This window comes from Thermobia domestica, chromosome 3 (genome assembly GCF_964235325.1).
Source record: "Thermobia domestica chromosome 3, izTheDome1.hap1.1, whole genome shotgun sequence".
Classification (NCBI taxonomy): domain Eukaryota; kingdom Metazoa; phylum Arthropoda; class Insecta; order Zygentoma; family Lepismatidae; genus Thermobia; species Thermobia domestica.
In genome coordinates, this window is record NC_137456.1 from 95,173,852 (window position 1) to 95,199,085 (window position 25,234).

Consider the following 25,234-nt stretch of genomic DNA (forward strand, 5'->3'; position numbering starts at 1 on the left):
ATATTAGTATAGCAGCTATGGTTCTGAAATTTAGTATATAGGCATTTAAGACATTAGGCTACAATATCCCCCATCAGCCATCCCAGCTCAAGTATTTTAAATATGCCGAGGACAATAATTATTGAACCTCCCTCGTAGAACTGATGGTTTTCTTAGGGAAATTTACATAAAATAAGAAATAGTGAAATCTACTCAGGTTGGTTGTTCACTTTTTAAAATAATAATAAAAAAGTTTTTTTTTTCTTAAGAACAATTAAATTGGAGAGCACATACTCACACCATTTAGAAAAAGCTCCAGAGAATAATTTTGTAAAATACTCCTCAAGTGGTATCCATTGTTCTAATTATGAAGATGTTACTTAAGATTTTTGCAAGGTGCAATATGTGAAATTGTTAACTGATTTCAACAAAGAATATGTACATTAGAATAACTGAAACTTTCGTTTTTAGTTATTGCTCTGTAGTTACCGTAATATTAACATCCTTTGTAACCCATATGTATATAAGTATATATTTGAAATTAAAATGAAATAATGATCGTAAGGTCTCACGTAAATATTGTAATTATTCTGTAGTTATTCTTTTAGTCTATATGTTTATTCAATTAGTAATTCCATATCAGTGCATTAATTTACTAGTCGAAAGAAACATTATAGTTTTTGTGCTGAAGACACATCATAAGTATGTGATCAATGTTCATATTTTTATTTTTGCTATATTTTGTTATTTATCTTAAATTAGCTAGAAAAACTACTGTTAATGTTACTAAGATGACTAAACATAAATGTATATCTTTAAATTGTAGTTGAAATGTTGGAAGCGAACAACTGCAGAAGTTCATTTTATAATGTGCTTATTACAAAATGTCAAGTAGCAGTGAATGACTACTTTCACAACTTACAGTCACTTTATTTTATTTTATTTTAAGTGCTAACTCAAGACTGAAGTTAGATTACTTAATCTTTCTCTATTCATTTTATTTTCTGGATCTAATATTAAGTTATAGTGTAGTGTGTGTATGAAAGACATTCCACACTGTAGCACTTCCACTTTCGCTGAATAAAATGTTTCTTACATCGACGAACTACATGATCCTCATTATCAAGAGTAATATAATAACGGAATTAGGTTAAGAGAGATAAATGAGTTTTATATATAATTGATAGTAATTGTAAAACAATGAATTTCAACTGATCAGTAAGAAAAAACAATGAAAATTAAATGTAATTTTTAATCTTACGTCTTATGATTATTCCCTGTAATCTGAATGAGACAAATGAAACTGAGTGATTATGGAAGCATTGGCGGGATAAGAATGTGGAAGGATACGGTAGAACCGCGAGAAAACGTCACACCGCTTCCCTGCGACAAACTTACATCATATGGGATCGAACCAAGGGAGCCCTTACATCAGAACTGAACGCTCTGTCACAGTCAGCGTGTCCATAGATAGGAAGAACACCACAGAGCACCATACCTTATCTTATACTCTGATACCTGAGCATTTTAAAATTGAGATAAGAGTTTCAGCTGCCAAAAACAGGCTCATATTGGTTATGAATTTTTGCAGATGGTAATTGCGTGATCATTCCGATATACTTACTGTTCTCGTTGTGTGTGCGTCACTTTCCAGAACAAATAATGTGTGAGAACGTATCCCTATTTTAACGTGAGATGCGAATGCTTGCATATTCGAGTAATTTTTACATCAGTAGTGCTAGACAATAGGTTATTTGGGAGCGCTTTTATTCATTAATTAAGAAAAGACTACTATACTATAATTTATGTAGAGTTCTTGCAATTCTTCATGACCGTTTCTCACCCTCGTTCAGTTGTACCTCCTGTCAATAAGGGAGCTATATCAAAATATGTGGTCGAGCGACATTGTTATATTTTCGCCCCTCTATTAACTGTGATGAATGACTTACATATGTGAGTTTTAGAGGTCACTTTTTCCCTCTGCAGTACTGATCAGCTTATCCTTGGGAGTTTCCAGAGTAGTTCCTTTCCCCCCTTTTTTTTCTTTCTTCACCGACACACTAGGCCATTCTTAAGCGATCCAGAACAGAGCAGGGGCTACTCAGCCCATCCTGAATGAAATCTGGTGCGTAGATCGGTTGGCAATACAGTATTTTAGAGAAAATGTCAATTTCAGTACCATGTAGTGGAAAGAGACAACTAATAGGTCAGCTTCGAAGACTACTTAATAAGGCCATAAGTTTGCATAGACGTTAGTACACATCTTTCTATATATATATATTAGGGATAGGCAAAATCTGCTTTTATGAAAACCGGTTTCGGTGAAAGCTTTTGGAAAGCATACAAAACTATTTCTGTGGAAACGGGATCGGTTTCCGGAGAACAACAAAAGACTATTCTAGTCTTTTCTGGTCTGGTCTTTCAAGACGCTTCTTTGAAAATTTTCAGAACCCGCTTTCAGTTATCCTAAAAACTTTTTTTTTTTTTTGGTGCCCGCCACTTATATACAAGGGTGTATCCAAGAGTTCCAGAACTGAATCTGTAAAATGAAAGTTTCTTACTTTTGAACTTAAATTCTTCCATCACCTTCGAAGTACTTTCCTTTTGCTTTAATACAGCGGTTCCAGCGTTTCTGCCATGCTTGCAAGCAAATCTGGAAGTCTTTTTTTGGAATAGTGTCAAGTACCGCTGCGATTCTTCATGAATTTCTGGAATGGTGTCGAATCTTCGTCCCTTCATCCAAAGCTTCACCTTAGGGATAAGAAAAAAAAGTCACAGGGGGCCAGGTTAGCTGAGTAAGTACACCGGAAATCACTGTCGTGTTCTTAGCCAAAAACTGTGCCACTTTAAAGGACCGGTGTGCAGGTGCATTGTCGTGGTGGAGAATGAGGTTACCGTTTGCCATTTATGTGGCCTTTTGCGACGCACATTTTCACGCAACCTTCTTAGGACATCACAGTAGAAGTCTGTATTGACCGTGCTCCCATGTGGGACAGATTCCCGGTGTACGATCCTCTCTTGGTTAAAGAAACAAATGAACATCGTCTTCAATTTGCTTCTTTCCATGCGTGCTTTTCTGGGTCTTGCAGACCCAGGACTCTTCCATTGAGAAGACTGCAGTTTAGTTTCTGGATTGTACGCATAAACGATGCTCTCATCGCTTGTAATGACGTTGACAAGGAGTGTGGGATCGTTTTTCACATCTTCCTTCAGTTCCTCACAGATCTGTACTTGACAGTCTTTTCGATCCTGGATCAACATTCTCGGCACGAACTTCGCTGCAATGTGATGCCTGTTCAACTGTTCAGTGAGAATTCGCTGACAAGTTCCATACCCAATTCCAACCTCTGCACAGATGTCGTGTATGGTACGTCGACAATCCTTGTTTACAGCCGCCCTCACTTCTTCCACTTTTGAGGGGGTTGTTGTCATGCATGGTCTACCCGATCGATCAGCAGCAGCAGTCGATGTTCTGCCTTTCTTGAAACGTCCAAACCACTCAAATGTTCGGCTGCGGCTCATGTAGGAATCACCAAAAGCGTGTTTCAACTCAATGCCACACAGAATTTAATGAACACCCTTTGTTCTTCAACTTCCGCCATACCGCCGAAATAAGAAAAATCGCAGACCGCTAATGCAACATACATACGAAAACATTCAAACGCTTCCATTTCAAACCATGCTACTCGGCACACTGGCTCACAAAACACCACCGCAACACATCCTAGCGGGAAACTCCTGAACTGCAAGCGGTTTGCATGTTATGAGCACTGTAATATATATATATAAAGGTTGCTTAAGTGCAGATAACCTCCCATTTTTTAACTATATTGCACAGCATTAGCGGGCTTAATCTTAATTTTCCCTGAACAACTGTTCTCACTTTCCATTCCTATTGAGTCCACTTCTAAATCTACGTCTTTTAAAGATTATGAACGAAACTATGTATGGCGTAATTGTAAGTTGTTGTAAGAAAATATATTTGACTATAAATTACAATCAAAATTTTAAATTATTTATCTTAAATTAGCTGGAAAATCTACTGTTAATGTCACTAAGATGACTAAACATAAATTTATAAAATCCTTAAATCATATTTGAAATGTTAACAGCAAACAGCTGCAATTTTAATTTGCCTCTTTCATAATTTAGATATATTTTGTTATCAAATAAGCTGTATTTCCAATTTATTATTATACAAGATGAAAAAGAAACCACACTCTTGTTAATTACTGTATAAACAACATAATGGAAAATAGAAGATACATGATAAGCAAGCTACAACGTAATAGTTTTTGAAGTTCTGTTCGGTGCACATTTTTATGCCATCCGCTAGTGGAACATTAACCTATTGGCATATGATTTCTGGAAATTGAAGTACATTCAAGCAGGATTTTATAAGTTGTTTGTAAGATCGATGCATTGCACATTTTACGAGTTTATAATCATCTAGGGCTAATAGAGAAGTCATGCCATCCATTAATGAACAATCAAAATAAATAATAATGAGCATGCAACAATAGTGAGCAAGTACTAATATTTGAGTTCGTAGGGTGGAAACGGACGGAGGGGCGGAAAATTTCCGCAAGTCTGTCTTTTGCCCTTTTACAAATATACGTAGGTTTTCAGTATATCTGCACCAATGGATTAAAGAGGGAACATGCATAATGATTCACACTTACTTCAGAATTGTACTGTAGAACTAAAAGTACAGATAATAAAATTTCAAATTTCATTGTTCACAAGCTTTATGTATTTCACCACAGCTGTACCATAAAATATTTATGCTTTAAAATGAGCTGTATGGGTAACCATATGTAATGCGGAGGGTTATGCCGCATAATAGATTATGGCATAATTGAGTGATAAATTTTTCGACAGTCATTAGTATCCTAAAATTATGTTGTTGTTTTTTTCAAGCATTGGAAAAATATCAGCAAACATTGTCCTTTTATTTTGCAAATACATGCATTTATTACTTCACAAGGTGAGATAACCAAGGATGGACTGATTTCTTTGACATTTTTTTTAAAAAGCTCAGGTGCGTTGATTTGATATAAGATAAATGATATACCCGTAAATGTAGAGGCAGTCACAGGAGTCGTACTAACGAAGACAATTTTTGAATAGTTGCGCGAACGGTATTAAGTTATAATTACGTTCAAATTTTAAGTCAAGTCATTTACTGCTTGACCTGAAATTTTGTAATAGCACATCTGTGTAAGATTGTTACTTTGGTTGTTAATAAAGAGATTTGAATGTCTGAACTTTATATGACGGACTAAAATTTGTCTTTTATATTTTATGTGCAAATATTAATCTTTTGTATAAAAATAAAAAATTAAGAAAATACATTGATATACTTTTAAAAATTATATATTTATTAAAAAATTTAATTGCACCTCTTCCTTTAAGAAGGTTTATAAATATTTAGTTATAAACGCTCTTACTTTTGAAATGAGCTTAGCTCAGCTCAAATTAGCGTAATATTTTTTTTAAATGTATGAACCGACTTTAAAAAAATCACGAAAAGACAGAAAATAATAATAAAGTGCTTGAAAGCAGAAATCAATTTATTGCTATTATCTATGAAAAAAATTTAAGTCGTACCAAGCCGAATAAATTAATACCTAATACAGTGTATACTATTGGGATAATAAGTCCAACTTTTGATATATGTCTTCTTTAAACACGAAAAATTTTGCTTGGCACACGACTTAATTGCTGAAACTTACATGAGTCAAAATGAGTCATGACACCGCGCGGTGCCCTTGTTTATCTCTCTTAAAACACACGTAATATGCTACAATTGCACATAAGAATCACTACTATTAACTAAGTATAACATTTAGTACGTATACTCGTTAAAGAGCATGCAATAAACAATGAGCCCCTATTATCCCCTACATTCAGACTAAGCGTTGGTCTGCTTTAAATACGAATACAAAGCCAAACAAGGCGTAATAGCATAATCTGGAATGACCAGACAATGTCACATTTCCAAAACATACTGAGAAATTAGACAGAAGCAATTCTTTGGATTTTTAGTAAAAGTCAACCATAGTGAACCTCAACCAGGTTCAAGTAGGGAAAGGAGATAGAAAAGAAAAGCAAGAATTTTAGGAATGATCCAAAAAATGAATCAAAAGATTGCGATCTTGGCCAAGAATTTTAGGAATGATTTTAAAAAATGCATCAAAAGATTGCGACCTTGACCAATAATTAGTTTTTGGATCAGGGGCCACAAAATTTTTGAATGGCCCCTAAATCGAGTTTTCGTATATTTACAGAATAAACACATCATACTGAGTTAAGTGATAGTTTGCATTTGGCTACACTGTAAGTAGTTCTCCAGCTATACGGCGTAAAATAAAATTTTTGATTGAAATATATGGATTTTTTTCATTAGTGGCCACAAAATTTTTGAACGACCCCTTTAGTTAAGTGATAGTTCGAGTTTGGCTGCATTATACTCGTATATAGTTCTCCAGATATAAAGCATACAAGAAATTTTTTGAATGAGATATTTAGGATCTTTTGATTTTAAAAAATCGGATTCCTGAAGATTAATTGGAAGCAGACTCTCCTTCCAAACAATATCTCCTGCCCCACTGTCAGTACCATCCTAGTAAGTAATCGACTCTTTTTAGCAAGATAAAGTGAAAAAATTTTCATTTATTTCATCTAATTGCTTATGTATTTTCGTATTAAGTAGAGTATATTTTATACAACCCCATCAATGTGTAGTATGCTAATAACTAAAAAAAAAACATAGGAACATTTTCCCCTTTATTTCTTACGAAAAAAAATCGTTTGGTATACGTCCTGGTTCAAAGATCTGAAATGAATGAAGGATGTACAGCGAGGTATCTGTTTATAAAATTATTTCGATTATCTTACGAAGCATTTAATATGTTAGGCTTTTTTTTTTTTTCACTTCTTAGTATATATTAATAGATTGTTTTTCACGATAAACAGAAAATCAAATACAGTTTTCTGCTTTTAAACGCTTTAATATTTTGAACTTTTTAGAGCTTATTATTTTCTAAACTTTAGTGTTTTTATGAGTCACTTCATAAATTTTTAATTTTTTTCTGCTTTTTTAGCGCGTTTTTGAAATAAGTTATTTTCCTTTTTTATTGTCCCCTTTTTTTTTCGTTATTCCAGTAATTTAGTTGGATACCTAAACTAAAACTAGAACATTAACTCCTTATAAAATGGGTTTTCGTACGGAATAAGCGTGATGAATAATAATTAATTTATTAAAATATTTTTTTATTATAGATAAGAATCTTCCTTGGAAATAGCTCATTACAATAGTGTAAATCGCATCAAAATGTCAGGCAGTCTCAAAATAGTGAACCTTTTTCGTACGTCATTGCATTAGTATTTCAAATCACATGATATATATATATATATATATATATATATATATATATATATATATATATATATATATATATATATATATATATATATATATATATATATATATGTCGCAGCGAGACGGGCTTAACGTCATTTGACAGTTGAAGCTAATAGATACACAAAAAGCATCGGAATATTTATGATCAAATGTATTATATTGCGCCGGGAAGATCAGTGAACTTTCTGCAAACCTGCTCTATACTTTACTGTAAAACTTCATTTCGATAAAAGCGCAAATACCGTACAATCCTGTGAAGAAATTCGTACTGCGTATGGGCAAGATATGTAACCAAAATATGGTTCAGTCATTTTCTTTCTGGGAATTTCGATATTCAAGATGCTCCTCACAGTGGGCGAACAATCACAACAAAAGTCGATGATATTCTGGCAAAAGTCAGGGTAAGATCGGCATGTAAGCAGTCATGACATCGCAAATAACCGAAATGTCTATCACCAAATAATGTTAAACCATTTGGAGAAAGGTTGCTACAAAATGGCTCTTAACCTCTTGGTTATATGCAACACACCTAACTTCGTTGATTATGTTGCCGCTTATTTTAGTATAAAATTTTCATTAGGTGTGAAGTAATTACTTCGTATTTTTTTTTAAATCTTTTATTCTTAAGAATCTTTATTTGGAGTAGCTTATTCAATTAGTAAAAACCGCTTTCCAGTATGACTAAATGTTCTCGATATAATCGTGAATATGCCTACATATAAAATGCGTACATACATACCGGTCAAAATAAGAATTTCCTTTTTTAAATCGGTTAAAAAGTGAGTCAATCAAATTCAATATGCTATGGGTTTTTATAATTAACTTCCATTGAAATGCGTATCCTAATGAGAAAGGGGTTCAAGTACTCGAGAATGGGTATTTCAGCTAGTCTATATACTCGTATATAAAAATGGATGTATGTTCCAGGATAACTCTGGAATGCCTGGATCAATTTTTTACCAAACTTGATACAAATATGACTTACAATCTAGAAAAAACATATTGTGGGAATAAATCGCATCTAGCATGGCTAATGGAGACGAAAACCATTTTCAAGCAAAAACACTAAACAATTTTAAGCTTGGGAGGATGCAATTACCTTGCACTGTGGAGGCTGTGGTTGCTTATTTGTAAGGGACAATTAAAAGCTACATTGTCTGTTGTTTGTGATCGCAGCACGGGATAACGGCTAAAAGTGTGAAATAAATTTTGGAACATTGTCAGTACCTATCTCAATCTAGTTTTTTTAAAATTGCATATCCTAAAGGGGTAGAGAGCTTAAAATTTATACCAAAAATATACTATCTCATAGATTTTTGTCATAAAGCTTTCATTCAATGCGTATGCTTATGAGGAATGGGAGTTCAAATATTTTCCGCAAACCTATTCTCCCCTTGCGAAGAACGGGCATTTCAACTAAAAATAAAGGTGGAAAGGAGTGCTATGTAAAAATAATTGAAAACAGCCACGATTGGTATCAAATACATAGATTTCGGCGTCTCTGGTGACACTCCAGATGCCGTTTAAAATTCAAATTCAACCCTTATTGGCAATGGAATGAGAAGAGGTGAAAAATGAAATTTCTAAAATTATTTATATTTAGTGTCGAATCCATAGGTTTTGGGGTCGTTAAGCCGATTTGTGACAGTCCCGATATCTAACTCCATGTTTAGTTACATAGAATGCTAGAAGGGCAGATATGCTGTACTTCGCAAAAAATCTGCTTTTAAGGGTGGGAAGGGGGAAATTTCTGTAATTACTTTCGTCACAATCAAATCGATGTTGTTTGTGATCACGTCACAGAAAAATGGCTGAACCGTTTGAAGTGGATTTTGAAATATAGCAAGGACTTTCCTGAAGCTTGTATTTTTATCATGATGTTAGTTTCATTAAAGGGCGCATCCTAAGGATATAAAGGTGTACAAAATGTATTACAGAAATAGGGTATCTTATGAGCTTTATCGTTACAATTTCCTTGAAAGACACACCCGAAAGGTGTTCGAATACTTTCTATAAATTTATATTTCCCATACGAAGAACAGATATACAATTTCAACTATATATGAGTTAGAATTTTGGAAAAATATTTTGTTGATAAGAGCCCCCAGCATATGTAAGAATGAGATGAGCAAGTGATACCATGTAAAAGTAATTGAAAACGATCAATATTAGTGTTGAATCAATTGTTTCCGGGGTCGCTGACCTTTCAATGGTGTTTAAGTTCAAGTTCAGCCCTCATCGACATGAGGATGAGAAGTTATGGAAAATAAAATGTTTGAAATGACAAGATTACTGTTGAATCCATAATTTGTAGACTCACTAATATCATTGGTGATAGTCTTCGTGACATTTAAGCCATGTGATTACGTGCTCCATCGTTTCCGAAAATTAAACTTTTAGTGGGGCAAGGGGTAATTTCTAAAATATATTTTCTCATATAGATATTGTACAGACTGAGACACAGATAAAATACATCAAAAAGACTCGAATTTGTGGCTGTGAAACATCTCTTTACAATTGAAATGAAATGTACATCAATTGACGCCAATGCCACACACACAAGTTATGCTAGTTTGAGGAAAATTTCCCGCGGTGCAGGGAGATTTAGGAAAGATTTTTTTAAAGAGGGCAAAACGGGAGATTTTACGAATATGAGATAAAATGTAGGGAAATTTAGCAGTAGATGCAATATTAAACACTACGTAAGTACGACAAAGACAACGGTATTCTTTTCACAGTCCCACCATATGCACAAAATACAAATACAGAGTGGCCCAAAAGTAGTTATACAGCTCCGTACTGATCGGTCATGACATTTTATATACCGGTAATTTACTTATTGTTATCCCTACAGGTATTGACTTAGTTTCTTCCTTATCTGTTCTTAATTTATTTTCACTTATACCTTAAGCTCGGAACAAACCAAAGCAAATAAATCGATTATCTTAATAAATTAACATTGTCATACTTGATCGATGCTGGTCTGTATACCTACTCTTGGGCCACTCTGTATTAGTGTTGTAAATAATAAAAAAAAAAAAACGGTTCGTATTTTTTCAGAAATTTACGTTTTTTTTAGAAAAAAAAACATTGCCTCTCGTTTTTTTCTAAATTTCGTTTTTTTTTTTCAAATAATCATTTGGAATGCATCTTACGTCCATTTAAGTACGAAATATTTTTATGTAGGTGTAATTACCGTAAAATCCAACATAAATTATACGCTAGATACTGATACGCTACAAATATTTTACAATTTACATGAATGACATATCTATTAACAATTCTGGTTTCAGCAGTTTTCATCAATATCAACTAAGAAATAAAAGTAGAAATGAAATTTTGTTTTTTCGTGAAAGTAGGCCTTTAATAAGTAAAAAAATGTCACGAACAGTATCCAATAACTTGTCTAAAGGTAAAAACTAATACTAATTTGCCTAATATTATTTTTCTAAATGTCATATATAAATAATTTGTCGACTAGATATATATGATATGCAGAGCCGGCTCTACCATATTATATATACAACACGTGCATTTGCGTGGAGCGGCAAGCTTGGATGGTCCGGCAAAATCTGTCATAAGTGTGTTATTTAAATTAAATATTTCTTGTTGCAAACAGACTTCATGATGATGGTAGTTACATTTACTAAGCTGACCTTCTATTTGAATACTACATTCATAAATTATGTTTAGGTTCCATTAGTTTAAGGCCACATGGACAATGCTAAAGCAAACGGTCGAATAAATCCGAGCACAAATTGCTTGACTATTGTCAAATGCATGAATTCAATTCTCGAATAGTAGTAAATATCTGTTCTATTTAGTAAGTTATCGCAGTTTTAATATGAAACTAGTCTTGTTTTTGTCAGAAACAAGTTCCTTATCATTGAAGATGGAAACAAGTTTTAAAAAAAATGTTAGAAGATGTAGAAGAGAAATCAAGAAATAAAGATAAAAGAGCTAGTTGCACAGGAATTGCAAACTGATACATTGAGATTGAAGCTCGATAGTGAATTCTATAAAAAGGATTACCATCTTTCCTCTGCAGGTGTGTTTGCTTTATCTTTCACTAACATAATAGATTAATATTTAAAGAAAAAATAGACACAACGGGATTGCATTTTTAGTAAGTATTTAAGCCTTTCTGAGTGCGACTGCACTTACCCTCACCTTTGTTGTTCATGCTGGAGTAGCATACTTAAAATCATGACTTTTAAGATTTGTTCTTTCTGGAGAAAGGGGGAGGCGGCAAATTATGCCATTGCACGGGCGACAAATTGCCTAGGGCCGGCCCTGATGATATTTCCATACAAGACATGAATATAGGATGACTCAATTTGAAGTAATGCAGGGTGTTTCAAAATTAATATTAGGGATTTGAAACTTTGTAGTACCTATTACAATTAACTTACAATTATAAACATTATAGCAAATGAAAGAGCAACTCAAACAGTTTTGTATGCACGCATGTACATGCATTGTTTCTTCTGTCTGCCGTTAGAAAGAGCAAGTAGCAAAGATGGAGACGAGAGAGCAGGAAGCTTTTTGTGCTTTAATAAAGACTGAATCTGTACAGTGCAACCGTCTGTATGAAGAATATTAAGAGAGGCGCTTACAACTACGTCTTTATCGTTTGCAGTTGCTACAGGTCTAAAGTCTACAGACTACGGTTTACGGGCCAATTTCGGAAGTGAAATATTCCTGCATAACAATAAAGATTTTCTGGATCGTGTCGTCTTCAGTGATAAATCGACCTTTCACCTAAGAGCTAATGTGAACACTCATAATGTTTGCATCTGGCCGTCAGTAAATCCTCAGGAGATGGTACACTTGAAACGAGACTTCCCTAAATTGAATGTGTTTTGTGCCATATGGCACAAAGTTTATGGGCCTTTCTCGCCTATCGACTAGATGTGTACCGTGCAGGGCCTAAAATTCAACGAAATCACAGCTCCACACTGGTAATAATTTTATATTGTATAGAAAAACTAGTTTAGTCAGCATTTGTTTTGACATATGATCGGTGTTCTCTCCAGTACATCATGTTTACCTGCGACCAAAATTATTATTATTATTATTATTATTATTTAGGAAAATTTTTGCATCCAGAGCAAACAAAATTAAAGCACATTAGATACAAATTTAATTGTACTGTATTAAACCATAAAATACAGGAAACAAACCGGTAAGAAAAATAGTCACACTGGAAGAAAATGTCACTTTTTGTTACATAAGAATTTCACTGACTTTTTTTTTTATATATATATATATAGTCTGTTTTCTGCCAAGGCAAATACACCGTTATACCAGGGCTGTTCCTTTGACTTCCTACCAACTTCAAAACGCCTTTCCTTTCTGGCCAGCCATTTCATAACAGCAGGGGTTGGGCTAAAATCTTCCAACGGGCCCATATTTATATTAACGTGAAGGTAATTTTTCACAGTAGTGGGAGCCAAAGAGAGTCTGTTTTCAATATGTTGTAATCACTTATGTCTTTCAACATCGGAAGAAGATGGTTTTGAAGCAACAACTCGGGCTAGACTTGTTGACAGAACATGAAATGACTGATTTCCACAGATTTTCATGAGAAGGCTTTTAGCGTCCAGACCTTTATATATTGTTATAGGATCTTATATATTGTTATATATTGTTATAGGATCTTATGTAATGTCATATAATACTTTAGGATATTTATAAAAAAAATATTAGATATTATAGTATTAAATTTCAATTTTTGGTCAAATTACAATATTTTATGTTATTTAAATTAATTTTATTCACATCATCATTTTGCTCATTAATTCATGTCACACAAATAACAAGAACAACATCATGTTATAAAAATCATTTAGTTTGCTGACACTTTATTATTTCATTACGAAAAGCAAATGCTGCAACCTAGTTAGCATAATGTTAACAAAAAAATTTATACAATGAGGTTATTATGTCTGTCAAACAATCAGCGTTTTTACTTTCAAAATTGAAAACAAAATATCTATAAAATTGTAAAAATTGTGTATCTTTTTGTTTTTAAAAATTTCTTAAATTAACAAAATTTAAATCATCCAAAAAATTGTGTCTAAAAATTCTAAGGATTTTTGGTCTGCAGAATATTCTGTCCCAATTAAGTTTCTCAAAAATTCCACGTGCTAACTGGAGTCTGTTGTTGTCATGAATATCTCCGATATCTGCAACCTCATTTCTTAATTATATAAAACCGTTTCCTTAAAAAAAATCAGTTATTAAAAAATCAATTATTAAAAAGTTAATAAAAAGTTATTCAGAAGTCAACGAGAAGTTTAAAAAAGTTAAAATTCAATAGATCACGCGTCAAAATAGTAATCTAACATCTTGCTTTACAATACGTACTTATACCCTAAGTAACAAGTCAAAATAAATTATTCTAATCTAAGTTTCAAAAAGTTCGTACACGAGTTTTATTCAAGTAAAAAGTTTCATCTTTTCATGGACGCTTTATAAAATTTGGAACTGAACTGCAAATAAAATTTCCTGTCAGCATAAAACCAATAGTAATCCAAGTATAATATTCGTAAGGCCAAATTTCCTTACTTTTATTCCTAATAACCTTTCAAATATTTAAACAAGTTAAATCTAAGAACACCAATTTCATTAACCAATAAATTGTTACTAAATAAACAATATGCCTTTCTCTAAGTTCAATAACATTTCCATTAATCACAACTAAATTATTCTTAAACTTCATGCTACACATATTGCCTAACTTTCAGGGGCATATTAAAATAGAACTCTTAAATTAGTTTAGTCTTCTCATTCTTGCTACTATCCCCACATTCATTTCATACAAAAGTAAACCAGGCTAACATGGTGGAAGATGCTTCAACCTATATATATTATAGGTTCATAAAAGCGATACGGGGGGACTAGCCTACAGCATTCTACTTACATCCCATTATCACTGCAGCATACACAAAACGATGGAAAGTAATGACGAAGAAACAGAAACAGATGTTACGTTTCTTATATTAGTAGGCGTACCTATTTTCAGGGATCCCTCCACGTGGGGCGTCGTTTTCCGCACTTAACATCGCCGGGACGCCGCCCCGCACTTTACCCGCACTTAAAATTGCCGCGTTAATACGTGAAAAGAATAAAAATACTCCGAGCTGGTGAAGTACTTCTCCACTGACAAGACCATGTACTCTTTTCCCCAACATGCCCAACTTGGCTCAAATTTACTGCGTTATAGGCTACTGCCTACTGTACCTGTTCATGCTACTGACTGTGAGCGCGATTTCTCAAAACCAGGTAATATTTAGTCAGTAGTGGGTACCCACACTAAGAAATTCCTGGAGGGATCCCTGTATAAATTTAATTTTACTGAGGCTTTGAATTCCAATGTTCCATATAAAAATAAATAGACCTAATGTCCAACACCCAGCAACATGGAAAATTGAATACCCTGTGCTGCTTGTAGGCACAAAGTATCGGTAAATCAACTAGATGAGAACCATGTGTCAGGTGTCGTGTCTGCAGGCATAATGACGAACTAAAGGAATTCTTTTGTTTCTTTATTTCCTTCCTCTGTTCCATTTTTGTTATTGTTTCTAAAGTAATGAAATTACTTTACCAAAGACAACAATGCATCGTCACCAAACAGCGAACACTGATCTATAGACAAAAGAATTAACCCGGGCCGGCTAGCGAGATTGTTTCCCCATGAAACTTACGAACAGATAATATTTCCTGGGTTATGATTGGTTGTTGAGAGTCTACGGTGCTTTGGCTAAATTTTTGGCGGTTATTGATGTATGTTATCTCTGGTAGTACATATTTCTATAACGAATTCAAAGGATCGTGCAATTTTTATCTACAAAACAACACATTTCATTATATCGGAAAAGTGTAATGTCCTATTGAAACAACAGATAAACGTGCAGTTAGTTGCATATTTTAAAACTATATGAATGCAACCGAAAACGATTGAAAACTAAATATAGTTAAAAGGTTCCTTCACTTCAAAATTGGCAATGGTTTTCCCTGCCATCTAGGAGATACTTATATATATTAACTCTGGCTTAATGTCATATACTGGCAGTTATATGGAATTGAGTAACCCATTGCATAATGAGTGTATTGAATCAGTAAGACTTAGTTTGACACAGTAAACGCGTTTAAATGCATAATCCGAGAAAAGTAAGGTACTCACATTAATACCACTCCACACTTTAAGAATTATAGTTCCACATTCCCTTCCTACAGTTCCACAAAGTGTGGAGTACTCCACTCAATTTTAGGCCCTGGTACCATGTGACGAATGAATCTCACATTGAACACTTGTAGCGAAGACTGTATGAGGCGCTCTTTTACTTGATGCATTGCTTATAATTGTACGTAAAATGTAATAAGTATTACGAAGGCTTAAAACCCCAAAATTTATTTTGAAACACCCTACATTTCTCAGCAACAGTGTTGGAACTAAGATGTAAAAAGGAGAGAAAATTTTCCTTATAAAGTTATTCTTTACAATGATATTATTATTAGTGGAGACTATAACTACAACAACAACACGAGTTAGTAGTCAAAAAAATGTAATCAAATGTATACTCGGTGGCCCAGGTGGCCAAAATGGCACACACGGGTGTGTCACTTGTTTAATCCGCTCCTGTGTGGACACAAATTAAGATATCGGGATATTATTCTTGCAAAATATTGCTGGACTATAGTTTATCATATTAATTTCTTTTTCTTCTGGTTTCGAATTTCCTTCTCAAATTTCACCCCAGTCAAAAATTCGAGAATTTTCTAATTTCGAGTTTCCTTTACTTCTTTTTTCCCCTGTAACTTCCTTTGTTGTAGAAAGACATCCTTAAGACTTGCCAGGTAGATACCTCGGATGGATACCTAAATGTTGATATCAATTGGACGGGCCTGCGCGCAGTGTTGCCAATTAGGGAAATTAAAATTCTCCTATATTTGGGCAAAAAATTAGAATTTTTTGTTTATAAATCCGTACCTATACGTACGAGTGCAAGTCAACTTACGCCAATCGAACATTTGTCCTTACTTAACAAACGCAAGTACAAATCGTTACAATGGGGTAATTAGGGGGCGCACGTAAAATTCGTATTTAGGTTCCAACCCTTGATTTTTCTAGTTTTCCCCTACTTTTCTGTTTACCGTAATATATTTTTGGTAATTAGAAACTTTATTGCTTAAATATCACCATAATACTTGTAGGAAATATTAGTGGTATACCAATGTTTAATTTAAGATAGTTTACGTCTGTGTGCTAGCAGTGTTGCCAGCTACAGAAAATTTTAATTCCAGATTTTAGGGGAAAATTTTGGAAAAATTATGTTTTGTCTCTATTATTTCCCTCTTGTTGGCTATATCGGAACAAACGTACCAGTATCTGGAAGTCTCGTCTTTGCTTTACACAACGCACTATAGAAAGTTTCAATAGGATAATTAGGGGAAGTACAGTTGAGGTTTAAAATAGACCTTGTTCTCTAATTGGAAAGATAACTGTGATTTTTTTAAAGGTAGGATGAAATATTTTTTATTGACATGCTTACTTTATTAGACATCGTAACAATACCTCTAGGATATATTAGAGGGATACAAAAGCTTATTTTAAGATTGTTTGTGTGTGTCTGATAGTAGTGTTGCCAGCTACAGAAAATTTTAATTCCAGATTTTAGGGGCAAGTTTTCAAAAAAAAAATCCCTTTTCTATTTCTATTATTTCCTTCTTGTTGGCTACATTCGAACAAACGTACCAGTGTCTAACAGCCTCATCCTTAGCCTATACAGCGCACTACAAAATTTTCACTTGAATAATTAGGGCAAGTACAGTTGAGGTTTATAATAAATCATTTTCTGGAAATGGTAAGAAAATGGTGAATTTCTGAGGTAGAATGAGATTTTTTTAAAAAATTTCATGCTAACTTTGTTATATATCGCCATGATACTTGTAGGATATATTCTTGAAGTACTACGGTTTATTTCCAGATAGTTTTCGTTTGTCTGATGGCAGCGTTTCCAGCCAAAACAATTAATTCCCGCTATTAGGTGAAAAATTCGGAAAATTTCCCTTTTTCCCTCTATTATTACCCTCTCACTGGCTACATTGAAACAAACGTATCACTACTTGAAAGCTTTCTCTTCGCCCTACAAAACGCACCATAAAAAGTTTCAATAGAATAATTAGAGAAGCTGTAGCCCCGGCAAATATCTGAGGCGTAAAGTGTCAAAATTTCATGTGTATGACACAATTTTTTCTTTCCCTCTTTGAATGGAAGCCAGCGACTTCAGGCTTTCACTGTACGTTGTCAACACACCAAAGATTTGTTTAGGTGACTTGAACCCATATAGCAGCAGTGGTGCTAGATACAAAAAAATTTTGAAATTCGGTTAGGGATTTTTTTGTAAATTTTCACCCGTACATTTTCCTGAATAATTTCCCACCCGTTGGCAACAATGCAATGCAACTTACACCAAAAAATAGCCTCTTCCATTTTCTAAAAAAACAAGACCTTAACCATATCAATAGAATGAACAGTTTTTGAGCAATAAGTCACTAACTGGAAATGTAGGAAAACGCCAAAAATGACCTGGGTCCGAAAGAAATAATCACAGAATTTTGCTCGTATAGGTACAAAGAAGCAAACGATTTGTAAGTTACGAGGGCTTCGACTCAAGTTCTGTTGATTATTTTAATAATCTGCAACATAAATCAATAAATAGTAGTTGCCAGAAAAAAAACAGACATTTGAAAAAAAAACATGAAAAAGAACGATGTTTTTTATTGAAAAAAAAACTTCACAGAAAAAAAAACGTTTTTTTACAACACTACTCTGTATAACAGACTCTTCATTCCTCTCCCTACAACTCTTCCGCGACCTTGCTAAAGAATATCATTGCCAAATATGTTTTTGAAATTGGATTGAATCAACAAACAAAAGGAAGTCAACTGCATGTGTTGCTTATGGATTGACTGGCATTGTTACAGTAGAAAGAAATGTCTTCAAGGGTGCTCTGTCTTGTCATAACTAGTGTCCCCGCATAGTGCTTCGGTTCAATGACCACAGTTAAGGGTTGAGATAGGTCAACGTAAAACTGAAATGCACATTATCAAAGTTCAAGCGACTAGGTTTTGGTTGTCCATTGTTCCAGGGAGGAGGGCGAATACTAAGAAAAGACGGGTGGTACAAATGGAATTTTTGACCATTTCTGAGGGAAATTTTAATTTAAGTTCCTAATGTCACTGGCTCACAATCGCTTCTCACTGCTTAATGCTCACTTAGTAAATGTCCATTATCCATTTGTCACTCGTCAACATTTTCGCTTTTACCTTGAGTCGTTTTGTAATAAATTGTTTTTCCAATATTTATAATGCTGTGTTTTCATTTTTCAATCGTACTTTGTTTTTCATGTAATAATAATAACTGACAATAAAAAAATCAAGTGGACCATTCTATCGGAAAAGCTACGAAACTTGAAAGAAGACAAGAGGTAAGCAAAGGCTCTAAGAAAGTGTCTTTCGACTTCTCGACAAAATTTCGAAAGAGTTAATCATACAAATGTTAAGGTGGGGAAGTTGTCAATACCAGTTACTATTAACAAAGCAAATCGACAAACTTTTGAAACTGTAATTTATTTTACTTTATAGTAAATTAATTATTAAATTAAAATGGAATGAGAACGGAATCTTCGGCTACAAATCTGAGTTAAATTTAATGTATTTCAAAATGTGTTTGAATGCAATTAGTTTTCACGCAGTGTATGTGTATATAACTTGAAAGGGTAATTGTAATCGAAATCGAAACTGTAATTGAAAAGTTACTAAGATTATAAGTAACCAGGGGTGCCCACAAGGGGGGCTATGACGCAAACTGCGTCATTGAAATATTTGGGGGGTTAAAAATCTATATAAATATGTTTGATGGGGGGGGGGTAAAATTAATCGAAAAGAAGATTTTTTTAATGGAAGAACACCTACGGATAGACAATTGGGGGGGGTGCGTCATGGACATAAGGGGAGGTGGGCACCACTGAAGTAACGCATTTTTTTTAGAACTCACAGCAGTGTATACATATGCTCGTTGTATTATAACAGAGTAACAATCATCATCAATTATTTCTTTCGTATTAAATTCAGATGGAGCGAAATTTTTAAACATTTAGTAATAGTCCCAACGCAAAGAAGAGTTTTGATTATTAGTTACTTGTGTTCAGGGACACCAACGGATGGGGTCCGAGAGTTTGGATCCCCCAGAACTTTTATTATTTTTTTTAAAAGAAAATTAGCACAATATCAGGGGGCAAATACATAAAATTATTTGCATTTTATAGGCTACTCCGAAAAATCTTCGGACCTAAAGAGAAATCTTGGGTCGCCACTGCTTGTGTTTACATTGTGATACTCATTCTTGATTTCGAATGCCTATGTTTTAGAGACATGAGAGAACTGAATTGTCAGTGGGTGCAGGTTAAGAACGTTTTGCGGGAGGGGATCTGATTTTGAAGATCCGCCACTGGACCGAACACAATTAAATATCGATTAAGTCACACACTTTTGTCATTTGTTGTGCATTAAACAAGTTCAGGTAAAATTAATAAAGAATTATTTCAGGATCAACTATATCTCAAGAACGATTAAATGGACTAGCTTTAATGGCCATTGGAAATGAAAATGGCCAATAGCAATGAAATGGATACGAGGGCAATAATAAAAGTTTTTTTTTTTTTTGGCTAAATTGAAAGCTACAAAAATGTTTTTTAACTTGAAATTTTCAGTAACAAAAGAACGAGAAATTAAGCTAATTACCATAATCGTATCACTAGAAAATAATATGTAAATATGTTTTTAATGAAGTATAGGAGCATACTTTATTGTCAAAGTCAAACCTGTGATAATGTTAGACTTGAAGCTCATAAAGTTTATTCTGTTTCGGCTTTTATGTTACAATTGTATTTGTCAAAATACATCTTAGGTATATATGTATCTTAATTGTCTCTTTGCTTATTTAATGAAAAAATTCTATTAAATTGGAACTTTGTTCAGCATTTATCCACAGTCAGTTATAATTTCGACATTTTTCGTTAATTTTCACAGGGAGACAATACACATTGAAAAAAAAATTGCAAATGTAACAATCATTTGAAGAATTTTTGTCTATTACAACTTTCTACTCTTTTATTATCATTTAGGTGGGGGCACCGAAATATCGTCTGCTTACACTTAAAAAAATGTCTAGAACCGGCCCTGCCACCGCATACCGTCTCACTTCGACCACTGCATATCAAAATTGACGTTGCTTTTTGAAGAGGTACGCTGACGCGGAAAAAGTTGAATTCGGCATTGAGACTTTAACATATAATAAAAAGGGACAATACCAGCACAATGCATAACAATACAAGTTTATAGTCACAAATTCTATTGTAGTTTTTTTTTTTTTTTTTTTTTTTTTTTTTTTTTTTTTTTTTAAGTATTCAGTTTTCTTCTTAGTCTAGTGGCTAGAATGCGTACAGTTGGTTCATCGGTTTGCGAATCGAACGCAATACAATGGTCAGATCTCACTTTAAACTGTAGATTCCGTCTTGTTTAGCTTCGTTGCAGATATAGGATGTAAAAACAAATCAATCAATCATTTGTTTGTTTCGCCTAACTGTACTTCATCTTTTTTTTTTTTTTTTTTTTTACGGTAGTATTCAAACAGGAACCCAAGTAGTATCAAAAGAACATATGAAAAACATAAAATATTGTACTTTGAATATTATATTATTTCCTTTGCATTTTTAAAAACAGGTTCTGGAGAAATTTAACTACTTAATATGAAAAATACAATTAATTTGATGTTGACAGAAGCAATATATTTTACGTCATCTGCTTATAGTTTCAAATATTTTCTAGGTGATCACTAAAACATCTTTTTCCTCTGTGAGGTTGAGTAGCAAGTTTGGAGCTTTCACCAGAACTTAGCGATGAACTTGCCTGCTATTTGAGTAGTGTTGCATCTCCTGAAGGCTCTTCTGCGTTGATACCTATAGACATGGGAGGAGTTACAGGGGGCATGGGGGCATTACTCCCCAAACTTTTTGACAAAAAATTAAATGCAACTTAGGCCGGTTATACACTATAAGATAGATCCTAGGAAATCTCTTACGATTTATCCTAGAGTCAAAATCTCAACGTGTATGGCAACAGATCCCATGTCATTTCCTGTGTTCTGAAAGATCCTATGAGATTTCTCTTGTTTAGAGCACGCTCTATTTCGGAAAGAAAATTCGTAAGATTTCGATTTAAGCGACATCAGGTGAGAGAAAGTGAAAACAAAACAAATGAAAACACAAATGATGAGGTATCTTCTGATCGTGCAGGTTTACTTTAGATGTACCACTCGAAATAATTGTTGAAAAATTATAATTTGTCACTATTTCCTAAATGATTTACTTTGACCGACATGAAAATATCTTACATAGCATAGATAAAATCCCTGAAGGGGACAAACAAAAGCAATTGTTGATAAACTACAATTCTTTTACGATTTGCGTACAAATATGGGGTCAAGATATATATAGTATAAAAACTATAGTGCAAAAAACGGACGCAAACCAAGTTGTGCTAGGTTGTTTCTAGAAAGTACGAATGCTATTTAACCGAGTCAGAGCAGGGCTAAGCGGAGTCCCGAGCATCAGTGAGGGGGTGCGAGCGAAGGAAGCAGGCGCGTCTGTTGATGTAGTGAAAACGAGTGCGTTTTGGCAATGATACGAGTTTGAATAGCACTTATCATGGTATCGTGGTAGTAGCGCTCCACTCGTAAACATAAATTATAGCTTCTGTAAACTATGCAGAAATACACCGGTGGTGAAAAATAGTAACACCGGTCAACTTTCATATGCACTCACTTACGTAAAAGTTTCGCAGAAGGGGTCCAGAAGTAAGCAGAACATACATAATTTACAGGAGAAATGGAAGATGCAAGTACTTAGACCTAACACAACCTAACTAAATCTAACCTAATGAAGTTAACTAGCTTAAACTAACCTAATATTAATAGAAGTAAGCGAAATTCTATCACTTTTTGAAAATTGTGTTGGACCCATGTACTAATATAATCTAACGTAACATAACCGTAACTAACCTGAACCAACCTAAACAAAACTAATGTAATATAAACTACCGAAATTGTAGCATTTCTTAGAAAAAATAGCTGGACCCTTTCTGCTAAACATTGTCTCACCTATTTTAACCGTCGTTAAAACATTTATAATGATTTTACACTAGTAACCCTACAGTTGTAAACATAAAATACAGGTGTATTACTTTGTATTTAATTATGTTGCTTCCAAAAAATTTGTTCCTTATAAATATGTCTTTTCATGCAAAGTATTAAATTTTACTTGTAAATCTTCTAAAATGTGGTGCGCCAAAAGTATACCAGCACCCTTCTGACTTATGCTTTTTTTTTTCTTTTTAGAGGTATCCAATTTAACAATATAGCACCTGATATTAATATCAGTGGGATGTGCAGTGTGGTGAGCATAGTAATTCTTCAACTTTATAATTTTATTAAATAGAACTATTTCACAATGTTGATATACGTCATTCGGTCAGACAGGAAAAATCTTCACGTGTATGGCACAAAAAGGGTAGGATTTCCTACAAGATATGTCATAACATTTTTCCGAAGATAAATCCTAAGATATTTCCTAGGATTGATCTCGTAATGTATAGCACGCCTTATAAGATGGCCACCTACCAAGACCTGTCAAAATCTGTCAAAAGTCTGCCCCCAGCAGACAATTCCTAACTTTATCCATGCATATAGCATGGTTGCTTGCCATACTGTAGCTCAGGGATGCAAATAAGTACTCGCCCGGGGCGAGTGGTTCATCGGTGCGGGCGAGTATTTGATATCATACCGAAGGTAAGTAAATCATTTCTATTGTGGGATGTGGGCTAGTGGCTTCTTTCTTGGGCGAGTAAAATTTTGTTGCTTATTTGCATCCCTGCTGTAGCGACATATTTGATTTTTTTTTTCTTTTTTCGCTAGACAATGCCTGTACTTTCTCCCTTGGACTGAAGCAAAGAGAACGTGAAAGCAAGAGGGAGATGTTTAAGGTGTATTTTTGAGGAATTTCCGTGATTAATTATATGCTTTAATTATTTGTTTACCGGCGGTAAACACGATTACAAAGAGAAATCATACTGAACATTGTTAAACAAAACCTAAAGTAATTCAATGCCTTCTTCTGTTAGCTGTATTCCATACTTGCGGTGACTCCATCTGGACCTTCTCCTTCACCATTACCCATTTTCTTTAAAGTTCGTACTATTTCTTCCTATATTTCAACTGAACTTTCAAGTTGAAACCAAAAACCAAAGTAAATCATTGTGATAATAGCAAGAAACCAAGCAACTGCAGAACTTGTGTCCTATAAAAGAAGAGCTTGAAAGTTTAAATCAACAACGAATAAATCTGAGAACTTACCAAACAGTGGAGGATCCAGCCCAGACCCAGGAGGACCTAGGCCTTTCCAAATTTTTGCGTGACAAAAATAATTTAAGCTATTATTTATATATTTTTAAAAGTTTATAGTAAACTATAATATTTTTAAAAGTTTATAGTAAACAGACGATATGGCGCTTGTTGCAGAATCTGAAAAGAAAATCAATAAAATGTTAGAAACAATGAGAAAGGGCTTTGAAGAATATGGGATGAAAATAAATGTTAGAAACACAAAAGCTATGGTGATTGGAACGAAGGGGTCTGTGTCAAATATAAAAGTGGGAGGGGAGAAAATAGAACAAGTGAATAGTTTTCGATATCTGCGTAGTATTCTTAGTAACGACATGAAGTGCGAACGTGAAATAAAAGCAAGGATAGGAATGGCGAAAGAAGCCTTTAGGAGGAAGAAAAGTCTGTTTTGTGGGACCTTGAATAAAGAGTTCAGAAAAAGACTCATAAAATGCTTCGTGTGGAGTGTTGTACTGTATGGGGCGGAAACGTGGACATTACGTAAAGGTGATGAAAATCGACTGGAAGCCTTCGAAATGTGGGTGTGGAGAAGAATGGAAAGAATTAGTTGGGTCGAGCGGAAAGCGAATGAGAGACTGTTAGAAATGGTGCGTGAGGAAAGAACACTTTTAGATATTATTAGGATGAGGAAGAGAAACTGGTTGGGACATTGCCTAAGAAGAAATTGTATCATGAGGGACGTCCTAGAGGGTGTGGTGGCGGGAAAGAGAGGGATGGGGCGAGGAGACTACAAGTAATGGATGATATAAAAACAGAAAGATCATACGCGAAGACGAAGAAGTTAGCGGAGGACCGTGGAGCATGGAAGCTTCTTAGCTGCGGCAAGTGACCTGCCAATAAAGGCAGAATACCTATGATGATGATGATGATGATAATATATCTATCATAGTCTGGGTTCTGGCTGGTTCTCCCAGTTTTTACGTTCTAGATCCGACATTGTTTCCAAAATATTTAATAGGTCCTTAATTTTAGTTTTCAACTTCATACAAGATATTGAATTCCCTAAACTTCTTGTCCAAGATTTGTTTTTTGGAGGGGAAGAAGAGTTGAACGGCAGTGTATTTTGCAAGTATTTCTCTAGTTTTAATGATTAACCCTTTCGGACCCAGGTGGCAAAGTGGCACACACGAATGTGTCATTTTCTTTATCCGCTCTTGTGTGGATACTAATTAAGATATCGGGATATTTTTTTTTTTTTGGCTAAATATGGTTTGACCATAGTTTATCATATTAGTTTTTTGCTTCTGGGTGTCGAATTTCCTTCTCAAATTTCAGCCCAAACTCAAAAATTCGAGAATTTTCGA